The sequence below is a fragment of the Vipera ursinii genome (genome assembly GCF_947247035.1).
Source record: "Vipera ursinii genome assembly, chromosome: 1".
Taxonomy (NCBI): Eukaryota; Metazoa; Chordata; class Lepidosauria; order Squamata; family Viperidae; genus Vipera; species Vipera ursinii.
In genome coordinates this window covers 108920262-108934076 of record NC_139512.1, presented here as the reverse complement: position 1 = coordinate 108934076, position 13815 = coordinate 108920262, and the positions used below count along the sequence as shown (strand labels likewise).

Genomic DNA, 13815 nt, shown 5'->3' with positions numbered 1-13815 from the left:
CACACTAGATTGAGAGTAATGACGGCATAGCAGTACTAGACAACTTTTTCTTGGGCGAGACAGCAGCAATCTGTGATCTTCACAGCATCTCTCTCTGTCTTCTGTTGGTCAGTCACATGTTCACTTAGTGGCCACTTCTATTAACCCCCTGTTGGAATGGAACTTGGTCACCAAATAAGGAGTAAGTGTACTATGCCTGAATCTATACAGTATTCAAGTAATCTTTACTAGTTTGCAGTTTTTAAAGCCTAGCCTAAAATCAGGATGCATCAGCTGTATAAACTGAAGTGAAACAGATCACATTATTTTTCCCCAAATTAGGGGGGGGGGAGCATGCTGCATTCTGCTAGCCACAATCATTGTATTGCACCTGCTCATGACAACAATAATTTGCAAAAGTTGGACCTATACCGCACACAAGAGGGCAGCATCAGATGCATGTTTTTCTCGAGTCTCGTGAGGTGCTTCCAAGAATACCAGGCAGGAAGTGTAACAAGAAAAATGTCTGCTGAACTTTTTTTTACTGATTGATGCGACATTTACCTCTTTTTTTTCCTTTTTTCCTTTTTTTAAAAAAAAGTCAAGGTTGGAATGTTTGTATCCTGGAATGCTATATTGTTTTTTTTCAATATTGAGACTATGTTGGGATAGAAATAAATGAATCAATGAATATTTATTTATTCATTAGAGCAAGCAATAGTAATGGGTAATTCTTCCAAACCTCCCCAAAGAGCAATTACTCTAACAGAAGATTTCTTTATGTTGTTTGAGGAGTACATTTAAATCTCAGGAGATCGTATTTCCCCAGCCTGGTATTTTTCCTATGCCTAGGGTATATTTTTCATAACTCTCATAAAGGATGACTGAAGGAAAGTTGCATTTCCAAGATTGAGAAGGGCTTCGAAAAGCACCAATTGGGCATTTTCCAGAAGCAAACATCTGAGGAAGACAAATGACCGCTTCTTCCTGCAATTCAAGCTAAAATAGCCATGAAAAGGCATGCCTGCAGCACCTAAATGTGGCCAGTAAGAGCTGGTAACACTTGCCTTTATTTCACGGGAAATCATACCATCAGTGAAGCATCACATCCATGGCAAAAAACCGTCTCTAAATTAGTGGGGAAAATATCTGAAACAACTAAAGATGTACATGTGCTTCAGTTCTGGGCTGGGACTGAGATAAAGGCAATACAGGTAGTCCTTGACTTATGACCACAATTGACCCCAAAATTTGTGGTGTTAAGCAAAACTGTTAAGTGAGTTTTGCCCCCTTTTACAACCTTTCTTGCTACAGTTGTTAAGTGAATCACTGCAGTTGTTAAGTTAGTAACTTGGTTGTTAATTGAATCTGACTTCCCCATTGACTTTGCTTGTCAGAAGGTCACTAAAGGATCTCACATGACCTTGGGACACTGCAACCATCATAAATACGAATCAGTTGCCAAGTGTCTGAATTTTGGTCATGTGACCATGGAGATGCTGCAATAAACATAAATGTGAAAAATAGTTATAAGTCACTTTTTCCAGTGCTGTTGTAACTTTGAACAGTCACTAAATGAACTGTTGTAAGTCAAGGACTACCTGTATCATGAGGACATTTTATATCTATATCTCTATTTAAAATAGGGTCTCTGGGAAATGTGTCTTCTCCCATAAGGAGCAACAAGGAAGAGTCATGGATTGAAATGGGATTGGCTTCTTTGTTGGCTTAGTGTGTTTGTGTGAAGCATGTTAAAGTTGCCATTGTTCAATTCTCAAAACTCTTGGCATTCACTTTGTTCTAATGATAATGCTCAAGCAGATAAAAATTACATTCAAAATACAGTAATGGTATGGAATGCTTATTATCTAGCTTTTAATCACGCTGATTCATAAAGTAGCCAATAATATAAACAGAGACATCACTGCCAACAAAAGTGCGTATAGTCAAGGCTATGGTCTTCCCAGTTGCAATGTATGGCTGTGAAAGTTGGACCATAATAAAGGCTGAGTGCCAAAGAATTGAGGCCTTTGAACTATGGTGCTGGAGAAGACTCCTGCATGTCCCTTGGACTGCAAGGTGATCAAACCGGTCAGTCCTAGAGGAGATCAACCCTGACTGCTCTTTAGAAGGCCAGATCCTGAAGTTGAAACTCAAATATTTTGGCCACCTAATGAGAAGGAAGGACTCACTGGAGAAGAGCCTAATGCTGGGAAAGATTGAGGGCAAGAGAAGAATGGAACGATAGAGAATGAGGTGGCAGGATGGAGTCACTGAAGCAGTAGGTGTGAGCTTAAATTGACTCCACAAGATGGTAGAGTACAGGAAGGCCTGGAGGAACGTTGTCCATGGGGTCGCGATGGGTCGGACACGACTTCGCAACTAACAACAACAATAATTAATGTAAGAAAGGCTTATATACACAATACTGCAGTGTTTTCTTCTAGGATAGAAAACACGCTGCAAGAAGGAGATGTATCCTGTTTGCAAAGTGCCTCCCTTTTCCTATATTCATATGTCAGCTCTCATCTGAAGCGCAAACACAGTTCAGAACTCTCCCTGCCTCCCTCTTTCCCTCCAATTTTTTTAAATTTATGAGCAGAATTTGAATAGTTTACGAAGTTGGGCAGACTGGTGCCCTCAAGATATGTTGGATTAAGGTTCCATAATGCTTTGTTGCTGTTGTTAGCTGCGAAGTCGTGTCTGACCCATCACGACCCTATGGACAATGTTCCTCCAGGCCTTCCTGTCCTCTACCATCTTCTGGAGTCCATTTAAGCTCACGCCTACTCCATAATGCTTAGCCCTGCTTAATTTCAACAACTGTGTAAGAAATAACTTAAAAATACAATATCAAACATTTCATGCAACATTTTTACCAATACAGCCAGACCAATAGAATGCCCACAGAAGGGAAGATAGATGTATGCTTGGTCATTGGAACTGATGATGGAGACAGTTCCTATGTGGCTGAGATAATTTCCCTAGAACTCTGCTTCTGATTCAGGATTCTCTTACGGAGACCTTAGGGGCTCTCATTTTGAGCAAACTTTTTTTTTCTTGTGACATCACAATCATTTCGCTGCCGGAATGAATTCAAGATGGTGGTTGTCACTTTTAAAACTCTGTCTATTATAGGTAGTCCTTGACTTACAACAGTTCATTTAGTGACCGCTCAAGATTACAACAGCATTGGAAAAAAGTGTCTTATGACCCTTTTTCGCACTTACAGTTGTTGCAGCATCCCCATTTTGAGCTCAATTATGGTAAGTTGAGGACTACCTATATACTATAAAAAAAATATAAGCTGCTCAGGGTCTTCTGATTGGAATAGCACAGAGGCAGTATGAATAAACGAAAAACAATTTGGTATGACTTCCTATTCAGTTTGCAAAAGCCAGCTGTATTTGAAATCAATCTGTATTTCAGCAACCATGGCAATGCTCTTCACCAAAGCCTAGTGCACCATATGAGTAGTATGCTTGTAAGAAGAGTCACTACATACAGTTAGATAGCTGCCCCGATACATCTAATTAATGTTAAATATACTGACTGTATGCCTTTCTGTGGGGTGCTGCTTCCTGTTGTTTTACGTGTACTACTTGTTTATGCTTGGCTATCTTTCTCAGAATGACTTGGCTGTGGACTTTGGATCTCAGGCAAAGTCAGGAGGTGGTGCTAGATAAGCAGATTTTTCTACACCTAGAAAAGCAGCCCTGCATTAAAGAGTTGCTCATGTATGACACACATAATGCCCTCCCCCTCCCAAAAAAAAACCTTGTTGACACTTTCAATTTCCCAGGATCTCCTAAGTCAGCTCTCATCATCTCATTTCCTGAAGGCCCACACAGTCATGAAATTTACTGAGTAATTCCAGAGTCCCACTGCTCTTTCATAGCCCAGTTCACAGATTAGTATCACAGATTAAATATGTGTGAACATAGAATACAATTGCAAAAAACAAAACAAAAACAAAAACAACACCATTTTAAGTCATATCATAAAAACAAAGAGTCCAAATGTAATAGTCCTACCGTATTCTATGCTGGCCGAATCCTATTTCAAATATTGTATCCAGATCTGAGAAGGATTCAGGCAGTTTAAACAAAGTTGATCTTAGACTGAAAATTCCTCAAGAAGGAAATGGGGAAACAAGGCATATTTATCCTTGAGAAGACTGTGAAAAGCTCTGATAACATGCCTCAAATAACAAATGCCTGAAGGAACATTATATTAAAGATAGATCTGTTCTCAGTCATTACCTGCTACAGGATACAAAATAGTGGATACAGGTTATCAGGATGGATGGATACTTCAGGCCAGGGATGGCTATCTAATTCTTCCAAAAACATATTCCCATATTCCAGCTTTAAGCAGATGTAAGAGCAGCTTGAAGAAGAAACACTTGCCTAGAGAAGTGATGCTTTTTTTTCTGCTATGCATACTGCAATGAAGTCTAGGCTTCACCATAATCTCATGGGGATGCTTTTAAACAGGAATCTTGGACTAATAGGCATGTTAGACTGGATGACCCAAATTCCATACCTCTATACTTTTGCACCTCTTGGGGTTTTTTATGAGGCTAAAATGAAAGACAGGGAGTAGTGTGTTTGTGTGGGTGTGAATGTGAACATATATGCATGTGTGTGTGCGCATCTGTGTGTGCCTGCTTCTGCGCGGGTGTGCATGCATGCACACACACACACACACACACACACACACACACAGAGTTGAGGTTCTTGGAAAATAGGAAAATAAATTAACACTATTTATATGGTCCTTCCTTGTTTACTTTATATTTTACTTTATATTTTTATTTTATTAAATGGAGGTGTGCGTAACTCAATTCTCTCTTTTAAACTATAAACTAATATTTTGAGCTGTTTGATACCTTAATTATTTTTATATGTTTATGGTTCCTTGGTGTGTTAGTCTTTTCCCCCCACTATATTTGGCTGCTGCATTTTCTTTGTGATTGTATTTTAGGGAATTACTACTTGCATTGATTTTTTTTATTGTCTTGTTTTATTGAGAGCCTAAGCTAGAGGATCAAAACATATACAAATAAATTCCCCAGATGACTCTTGAGCAACCAACCAGAAGACCTAGCCAGACATAACTTTCATAGCTGGTGCCTGCTGGCTTGTGTTAATCATGTGATATGAAAAAAGTATTTCTAGATATGAGCACTTCAAACAGCAGTACGGATAAGTTTCCTTCCAAATGGTTAGCCTATTATTTTTAGCTATGCTGTTTCTTTCTGCTAGGGGAAAAAAACCCAACACTTTTGATTTTACCAGTATCCGCTGACACGGATCCCCACACCAATCTCTTCAAATGCTGTTGTTACCTTGGCAAAGGGAAAGCATTCCTATTTTAGGCATTTGAGGGATAGTGGAAGGAAGTTTACTCTTGATTTGTCATGCGAAAAGAATTTCTCTGTTGGTCATCAGTGATTCAGCTTTTGGTGTTTCCGATCTTGTCTTTCATTTCTGAAGCATTCTAGTGGTGAGCAAAAACTTTCCTCGTTAGCTGAATGAGTTTGGACATATTCTCCTCAAAAAGCTCTGCCAGAAATTTAGGAGCAGAGCTCCAGTGGAAATAGCATGATGAGTTTCAGCCTTGCCAATCTTCTTCTTTATTCCTGGCCATAAAAGAAAATGTGAAATTCAGGCTTTGCCTCACCTAGGTCTAATTGCTTTAAAAATCATACATTATAATTCACCAAGCACACAAAATTGCTACTAACACTGTTTTCCCTTCATCTGTTGGCTTTATTCAAGACTTATATCTTCTTTCATTTACCTTCATCCCTCTGATGTCTACACTGAGGACATCTAGCTGTTCTTTACAGGGATTCTTTATTCCACATCTCCCATTGCAAGGCTGTTCTCCCCCCCCCACCTCATTAGGTCTGCCACAAAATTTATTATCTTTTAGGCAGTGCTTTTTTTGTAAAAGAAAAAGGTGCCGGAACTCACACACGTCATACAACCCACCTTGCCTACCCTACAAGGTTCCATCCAAAAAAGGTGCCTGAACTCCGTTCTGAGCATTCTATGAGAAAAAAAGCCCTGCTTCTAGGTCTCATTTTGTCACAATCTCTCTCTCCACCCTGTTGCCATCTGCACTCTTGATCAGGTATACAGTTTTGTTTTCCCTTTTGAGCATTACTTTATTCTTTATTGTTATATTCAAACTATTATATCAGCACCTCTCCACCTGTGGTCTGCAGACCCCTGGGGGGGGGGGAAGGGGAAGCATAATGTTGTCACAGGAGGTCTGCGAAGGCTTGAAGAAAGGTTACGATTTAAATCTTGAGTTAAGCCCTGGTGATCCGTGGCCACGGTCCATGGCCACAAAAGTATTTAAAGGGGTTTATGGTGAAGACAAGATTGAGAACCACCGCACTACATTATTTCTCTTCTGCCAAATATGGCCCTTCTTCTCTGGCTCTTCTGCAAAACATTTTTCCATGTCCTGTGAATATTGTGTGTCAGCTACTATAGTTCTTCCACTGTCCTATCTACATCTATGTTTTCCCATCCAGCATCTCCTTCATCCTTCCAGAATGATTTACTCCTCTTGCTAGGTGTGATGAAGAAGTTTTGCTAACAAAATAGCAAATCATATCTCCTGTCTGCACATATATTAATGTATCCAAAGCAGAGCAGCATTACGGTACATGAGGCACAAAATCGCTCATGTGACAAAATAAATACAAGAACGTTATATTTAAAGTAACCTTTCTGTAATGTAGACCATTTCCTGCCAAGGAAATGTCTTTCTTGACTTACCTCCCTTGTTTGAATGTCATCCCCCTCCTTGCATTTCTTCACATTCTTGGATTCTGCTCAATGACTTGTTCTCTCATTCAAGCTCTGTGGGCCTTGCCTATTCACATTTCTTTGTATTTATATGTCTTCCTTGGTTAGTTTCATTTGTTTAGTTTTATCCAAATCCTTTCTCTCCAAAATAACTCTGCTTATTTCACATTTGTATTCTTTACATCTGGAATTGCTTCTTGGGGCATCTCCATGTATCCACCGTCCTAATTTCTTTTACTATTATTTTAAAGTTCACCTTTATCAGGAAGTCACTGCATCTTGCAATATTCTTAATATGGTGCCTACAGATAAGAGTGCATTCATACATACTTTTCTTGGCAATGTTTAGTTCGACCTAATTTTTTGTTTTGATTTGGCTAAGGTAAAGGTAAAGGTTCCCCCGCACATGCGTGCTAGTCGTTTCTGACTCTAGGGGCCGGTGCTCATCTCCGTTTCAAAGCCGAAGAGCCAGCGCTTGTCCAAGGACGTCTCCGTGGTCATGTGGCCGGCATGACTAGACGCCAAAGGCGCACGGAACGCTGTTACCTTCCCACCGTAGTGGTCCCTATTTTTCTACTTGCATTTTTACGTGCTTTCGAACTGCTAGGTTGGCAGAAGCTGGGACGAGTAACAGGCGCTCACTCTGTTACGCGGCACTCAGGATTCGACCCGGCAAACTGCCGACTTTCTGATCGACAAGCTCAGCGTCCTAACCCACTGAGCCACCGCGTCCCTTTGGCTATATCACCTTAATACACATTGCACCCATGGTATACTCTCAAAATTCCACAATGGCCCCCAAAACCAGAGATCAATTCTTCATTGTAGCTTTACATGGTAATGGAAATTTTTTACATATTTTCGTTCACTCATTCCCTGTTTTGTGCTTGTTTTTCTCTGACTTGTTTTTATCTGGATCTACTATGGATTATGAGACTTTTGAGAAAGCTGCCATACTTACTCTTTGTAAACTACAAGAACCAATTAATAATAATAAACTGCTATCAGTCATCAAATATATCAGAAATATAGAAAAAGGAATAATTTCAAAGTATACATATGTTACAAAAGAACTAGAACTACCTCCCTGTATGCTTAGAAAGGGTACTCAAAATATTTTTGCCAGCTTTTATAAAATATCACAGCATCATTCACATTTGTACTGGTGTCTCAGGATTACAATACAAGCGAAGCTGAAGTGTTTTCTCATTTAACGTGTACACTTTTAAACATCTAAATACCATCAGCTTGAGAATAAGGTGCATTAATTGATAAATCAATGAAAGATTAGGGAAAGCAAGAGTTAATGTTTTCCTCCAGCTTTGCTACAAATTATCAGACACCTTTCTCCATCAGCAGATGCTATATGTATTTTTTTCAAAACAGAAATTCAGCATCTTCCCTTCAAGCCAGGACATATTTCACATCTATTTGTGCCCTCAGGCTTTGTTTACTTAAGAATGCCCAGAAAATAAATTCCCTTTGAAGAGACTTCATTAGGAAAACAATGACTCATTTCCCTTTCTAAAAAGAGAGGCTTCTAGCAAGGAAAGAAGTTTCCCCAAGTCTATCATCTCTGTTTTTGCAGGACACTATTGATGAAGACACATATTGCACTGAGGTGGACAAGTCAGCATGTCTCTCAGTAGAAACTAAAAGAATAAGGACTAAAGTGGACCAGAAGCAGATGTGTGTATTGTTCTTTTTTTTTAAACAGAAAATAAATTATAAAAGTTTAAACTTAAGAGGTTAATTTTTTCTTCACCCTGAGTTGCATGAACACCGATAACAAGAGGTTGTGTAGTACTGCCATTTATGCATGTATGCTTTCCTAACTTTCAGGGATTCCCATTCATTTAACCAAATTTGGTGGTCTCTTGAGAGCACAATTAACAAAGCACAAATCCACACCATAGATGCTGGACAACACTCAAATGATGGCATTTGGCATTTTAGGAACTTTTACCAGCAATACCTCTCTGTATTCCGCGTACACAGAACAGTCCATAAATTCAATGTTGGAAATTATAGCAACTTTCTAATAGCAGTGGAATAACCAGTCAATTCCCCAGGATGTTTGCTTTCTGTAATCCTAGCTTTAAGTTCTCAGGGGGGGAAAAAGGCAAGATATAGAGTAACAAATAAAAATATTTTTTTTTAAAGTCCAACAGTTATGAAGTAGGATTCTTTGAAAATGTCAATTCCTCACTGTTCACATAGTATTAGCAATGTGGATAGGAAAATGAACTAAGATTGTGTCATTGTGGTGTTGACCCGGAATTAGGGACAACATAGGAAATATCAGTTGTGAATATGTGCAGATGGCCCCGCTGTCTTTGGGCACTTGCAAAATCATGGATGCAGGGGTCATGAAAGGACAGCAAAGAAAGCACCCCATATCCTAACCCACCAGGGGAACATATGGTGTCTTAGGGAAACACCCAAAAGGGAACATTTTTAGCTACTTCTGCTTTCTCCCTTCTTATTTACAGTGTGCCAGCCTTACAGGTCTTTATCTTATGTGTGTCAGCTTTGCTGGGTGAGTTGCTTATGTAATCAAAAAGACATAAAAATAGGGATTTTCTGACATTCGGGGCATTTCTCTTTTAAAGGAGCCTGTCTTTGTTCTACCTGAATAAAAACATAAAGCTTGAAGGCAACTTCTGGTTTCCTGTATTTTTTTTTACCAAGCAACATCTGAGAACCTGCACAGCAGTGGATAATTACATGTTTTCAATCATTAATGAGGTTGTAATAGTTTCTGAGAAGGCAAACCACCATACTATCTCTGGAGTCCTTATTCCCTAACTTTGCCCTATTCCCCAAACCACATTTTGGGTGCTTTTGTGTGTTTTTTTTGCTTCTTGTAATAGCTCTTTACAGTGCACTGTATTGATATATTCAGAATCCTGTTTTTAATTTAAAATTTAATGAGTCTGCAAAAATGTTTTCTCTTTAAGACTCCAAGCATGAACTACGAACTGTTTTTTTAAAAAAAGCATTTCCATTCTCTAGCTTCCTTTATGATGGATTGCAGTTGTATTTGTGTAACTCACTAAGCCACAAATGAATCAACCATATTTTAGCCTAGCAGTAAGTTTGTGGAAGTACAAACGTACCAACCTCAATAAACTTTCAGTCAATCAAGAATAACCATGTTATAAAAGCTGAACTATTCATAACTGCAATAAAGACAAGTCGGTTTTGTTATCCCAACTAGGCAGCAGCATCTATTTGACCCTGACTAATCTTGAAAAGTTAAATGAGAAGCCTGGCTTGTTCTTTGTTGGAAAACCTGGTAGACCAAACTGCAGCCGAAACAAAATCTTAGAAGATAATTATTTTCATGTTGTCTATGGAGAAGTCTCAGTCATCCAGGTACGGTTGTCCCAAAGCTGTTTTTTTTTTCCCCAGGAGGCAACTGGACTTCCTTTTTTGCCTCCTGAAAAAAAAAAGCACCTTTGGGACATCCAGATCGTGGTCGTCTCAAAGCTGCTTTTCCAAAAGGCAATTGGACTTATTTATTTATTTATTTATTTTAATTCCATTTATATCCCGCCCTTCTCCGAAGACTCAGGGCGGCTTACAAGCTTAGCAGTAGCCTTCATTCTATGTATATGCCTGCTTTGCTTTTCTTTGAAAAATAGAGGGGAAAAAGGAAGGTCCAAGCTGCCTCCTTTTGAAAAAGCACTTTTGGGACTGCTTTGGTATTGGGTTTTGAGATGGCCCCATGGATGGATAAAAGTCATCGGGAATTAAGCTCAGCTTGCTTTCCAGTCTTGCCGTTCCATTGACTCGCAGCCAACGCCAGGAAAGAGGTCAGTCATCTCAGAAGGCCAGACCGGTGACATCACCCTCACACCCAGGCACCTACATCCCCAGACAGCGGGTCTCGCGTGACCTCCGTTTAACACAGCGTTTCCCAACCTTAGGAACTTGAAGATGCGTGGACTTCAACTCCCAGAATTCCCCAGCCAGCTATGCTGGCTGGGGAATTCTGGGAGTTGAAGTCCACGCATCTTCAAGTTCCTAAGGTTGGGAAACGCTGGTTTAACAGGCACCGACTTCTCTTCCCGGGACCCGACTTCCCCTTCCAGCCCTGGGGGCGCTTCGGCGTCCTCGCTCCGTCTCCTCTCCTCCGCCCCCCCCCTCCAGGCGGCAATGGTCCCGTCCTTCCGCTAGGCGTCTCGGAAAGATCAGAGTTTATGCAAACGCTTTTTTTTTTCCCCCCAAAGCACCGAAGCAGCTGCCGGAGCCGCGAGAGGGAGAGAGAGCTGGGCGGGGTCTCTTCGGGAGGAGCCGCGGTTGTTCGCTCGTCTCGGCGGAGCGCTTTTGGTAAAAAAGCGATCCGAGCCGCTCCCGCCACCAAGCAACGCCAGGACCACCCGGCTCGCCAGGCCAAAGGTACCGGGGTGTTGGTGCAGGGCGCATACCGGGGCGCCCGGCCGGCTGGCTGGCTGGCTGGCTGGCTGCCTCCCGCGAGTATACCTGGGCGAGCCCTTGAGATCTTCCCCGCGGAAGCCCGACTCGTCGTCCTTCCCATCTTCTTTGTCTCGTGTGTGTGTGTGTGTGTGGGTGGGTGGGGTGGGGTGGGGATGGGGGGGGAGAGACAGAGGTGCTTGGTTTGTTGGAGGCCCACAAAGTTCCTTGAAAGTGACTCTGGCGAGCGGGAGTGGAGGCCGTGTGTGTGTGTGTGTGTGTATGTGTGAAAGGACGCTGCGGTCGTTTCTTGCTCTTTGTATCGTTTGCCTTTTTTTTTTTTATAACTCGGGATCGAGCCGACTCGGGATCGAGTCCTTCCTCTCCCCCCCCCTCCCCGCTTTCGATTTGGATCTGCTTGGAAAGAGAGGCGATGTGTGTGTGTGTGTGTGTGTGTGTGTGTGTGTGTGTGTATTGGGGTGGGTGGGTGGGGGAGAGATGAAGGTTCATTTTATTTGAGCCGCAGGAGGCAGGAGCCTTGGTTGGACATCCAACTTTTTGTTTCGGAAATCCGCGGTTGGCGGTGGGGGGGGGGGGAAGGGATCAGAATTCTCCTATCTTAAGTGGGTTTATTCTGTGAAAATGGAACTAACGAGATAGCAGCTCGCTCGCCCAGGAACACTTGATTGCTTTGTTGTGGTTGTTGTTGTTTTGCAAGGAAAGACGATGGAAGTTATGTTAGGTGGATTATTTCTACAAATTTTTTTTAATCGTAATTCATTCTAGCTGTTTAGGCCACCCTCTTTCTTTTGGACGACCTGGTAGTGGAAGAAAGTGAAAAGTTTTGTGGTGAGACCTGTGTTCACCTTGTCCTGCTTTGAGAGTTGATAGCCTGGGTGCACCTCCCGTGTCTTAATATTCTGCATTTGATGGTTTACCCAGTGCTGTCAGCTCCAAAAAATATGTGTCTTTTACTTAGATGGAGTAACTACAGATCCGTTTTTTTCCCCAGCCTGGTGCCCCCCAGTTGGAACTGCAGTTTCCAAAATTCCTGGTCTGCGGTTCCTGAATTCTGGAAGTTACAATTCCAATCACATATATAGGATTCCAGTTTGGGAAAGTGAGTTCACATGATGGATTTCAGAGACTTGGGGTTTTTTTTAATAGTGGTTCCAGAAAGTTGCAACGTTTGTTTTGGGCCAGCATATATAATAAGACCATACAAACACACAGACACACAGGTTCTATAGCAGAGGTCCCCAACCTTTTGGGCACCAGGGACCAGTTCCATGGAAAGAAGTTTTTCCACGTACCGGAAAGTACGTGGTTTCGTGTGCTGCCTGCATCCCATGGATGGGGCTTTGCTTGTTTGTGCAGACTGATTGCTGGTATGCCACGGCCCGGTACTGGTCCACAGACCGGGGATTTTTTTTTTAATCCCATTTATATCCCGCCCTTCTCCGAAGACTCAGGGCGGCTTACAATCTAAGAAGCACAAATCAATGTGCTTAGCAGTAGCCTTCATTCTATGTATATGCCTGCTTATTAGGGCTTTCCGCCCTCCCCAAGCGGCATTATTACAAAGCCAGCTTATTGCCCCCAACAATCTGGGTCCTCATTTTACCTACTTCGGAAGGATGGAAGGCTGAGTCAACCTTGAGCCTGGTGGGACTAATTGCAGGCAGCTGGTGTTACTTAGGGAGGCATTAGCCCACTGCTCCACCAAGGCTCAGAGGTCCCCAATCTTTCTGGCACCAGGGACTGGTTTTGTGGAAGACAATTTTTCCATAGACTGGGGTGGGGGGATGGTTTCACATGCAATCTAGATCCCACGCATGTGCGGAAAAAAGCTTTGTTCACTCACCCGCTGCTCATGCAGTCCCGTTCCCAAGAGGCTGCAGACTGGTACTGGTCCATGGCTCAGAGGTTGGGGACCCCTCCTATAGCAGACTTTAGAATATATTAAACAATGATTAATGTCCAAAATTGGTCATTTAAAAGATAGGGGAGACTGTTATGTTCATTTTTAATACGTAAGTTTACTTTCTGAATTCTAAGATGGTATTTTGGTTCTGTTGGCATAGTCTGGTAATCTGGGTTAACTGAGCCAAAAATTAGCTCTTTGTACCTGAGTCGAAAATTTGCCAAATATATTAATGGTAGCGTGCTATGCAATCTCAGCCTCTGACGATAGTTTTTTTTTAAAAAAATGTTTTTAATATTTTACCACTGGGGCTTCTTAGTTTAATCTTTTTTTTAACATTTGTATTATTGTGTTTTATTGTTGTTAGCCTCCCTGAGTCCTTCGGGAGATAGGGTGGCATATAAGTCCCAATAATAAATAAATAAATACAATTAAAATATAAAATTGAAAGTACGGAAATAGGTAGTAAATCCCAGTGTCAGGATAACAGACTGTATTAGGTATTTCTGTTTTGCATTTTCATAAATTTATTTGTACTGATATACTTGCAAGGCTTCAGAGAAGTTTGCCTTCAATTTGTATTTACAGCTTTCTGATTGCTTTCATGAGCATGTAGAGGAAGACCTTACCAACTGCAATTGGGACCGGCAACTCTGTTACTGAGAG

The 13815-nt window shown here is 41.4% G+C and overlaps 1 protein-coding gene across 2 annotated transcripts in view; it reads left to right on the top strand.

Moving 5' to 3' along the window:
- The first annotated feature begins 11041 nt into the window (after positions 1-11041).
- Positions 11042-13815, top strand: part of CD151 (CD151 molecule (Raph blood group)) — a 42320-nt gene continuing 39546 nt past the window's right edge. The window contains exon 1 of one of the 2 annotated variants that reach the window (XM_083350678.1): positions 11042-11210. The gene's annotated coding sequence lies outside the window, so the exon portion shown is untranslated. Of the gene's footprint in view, positions 11211-12324; positions 12346-13815 lie in introns of those variants that run through there. The other variant, XM_083350679.1, reaches the window with a different exon arrangement.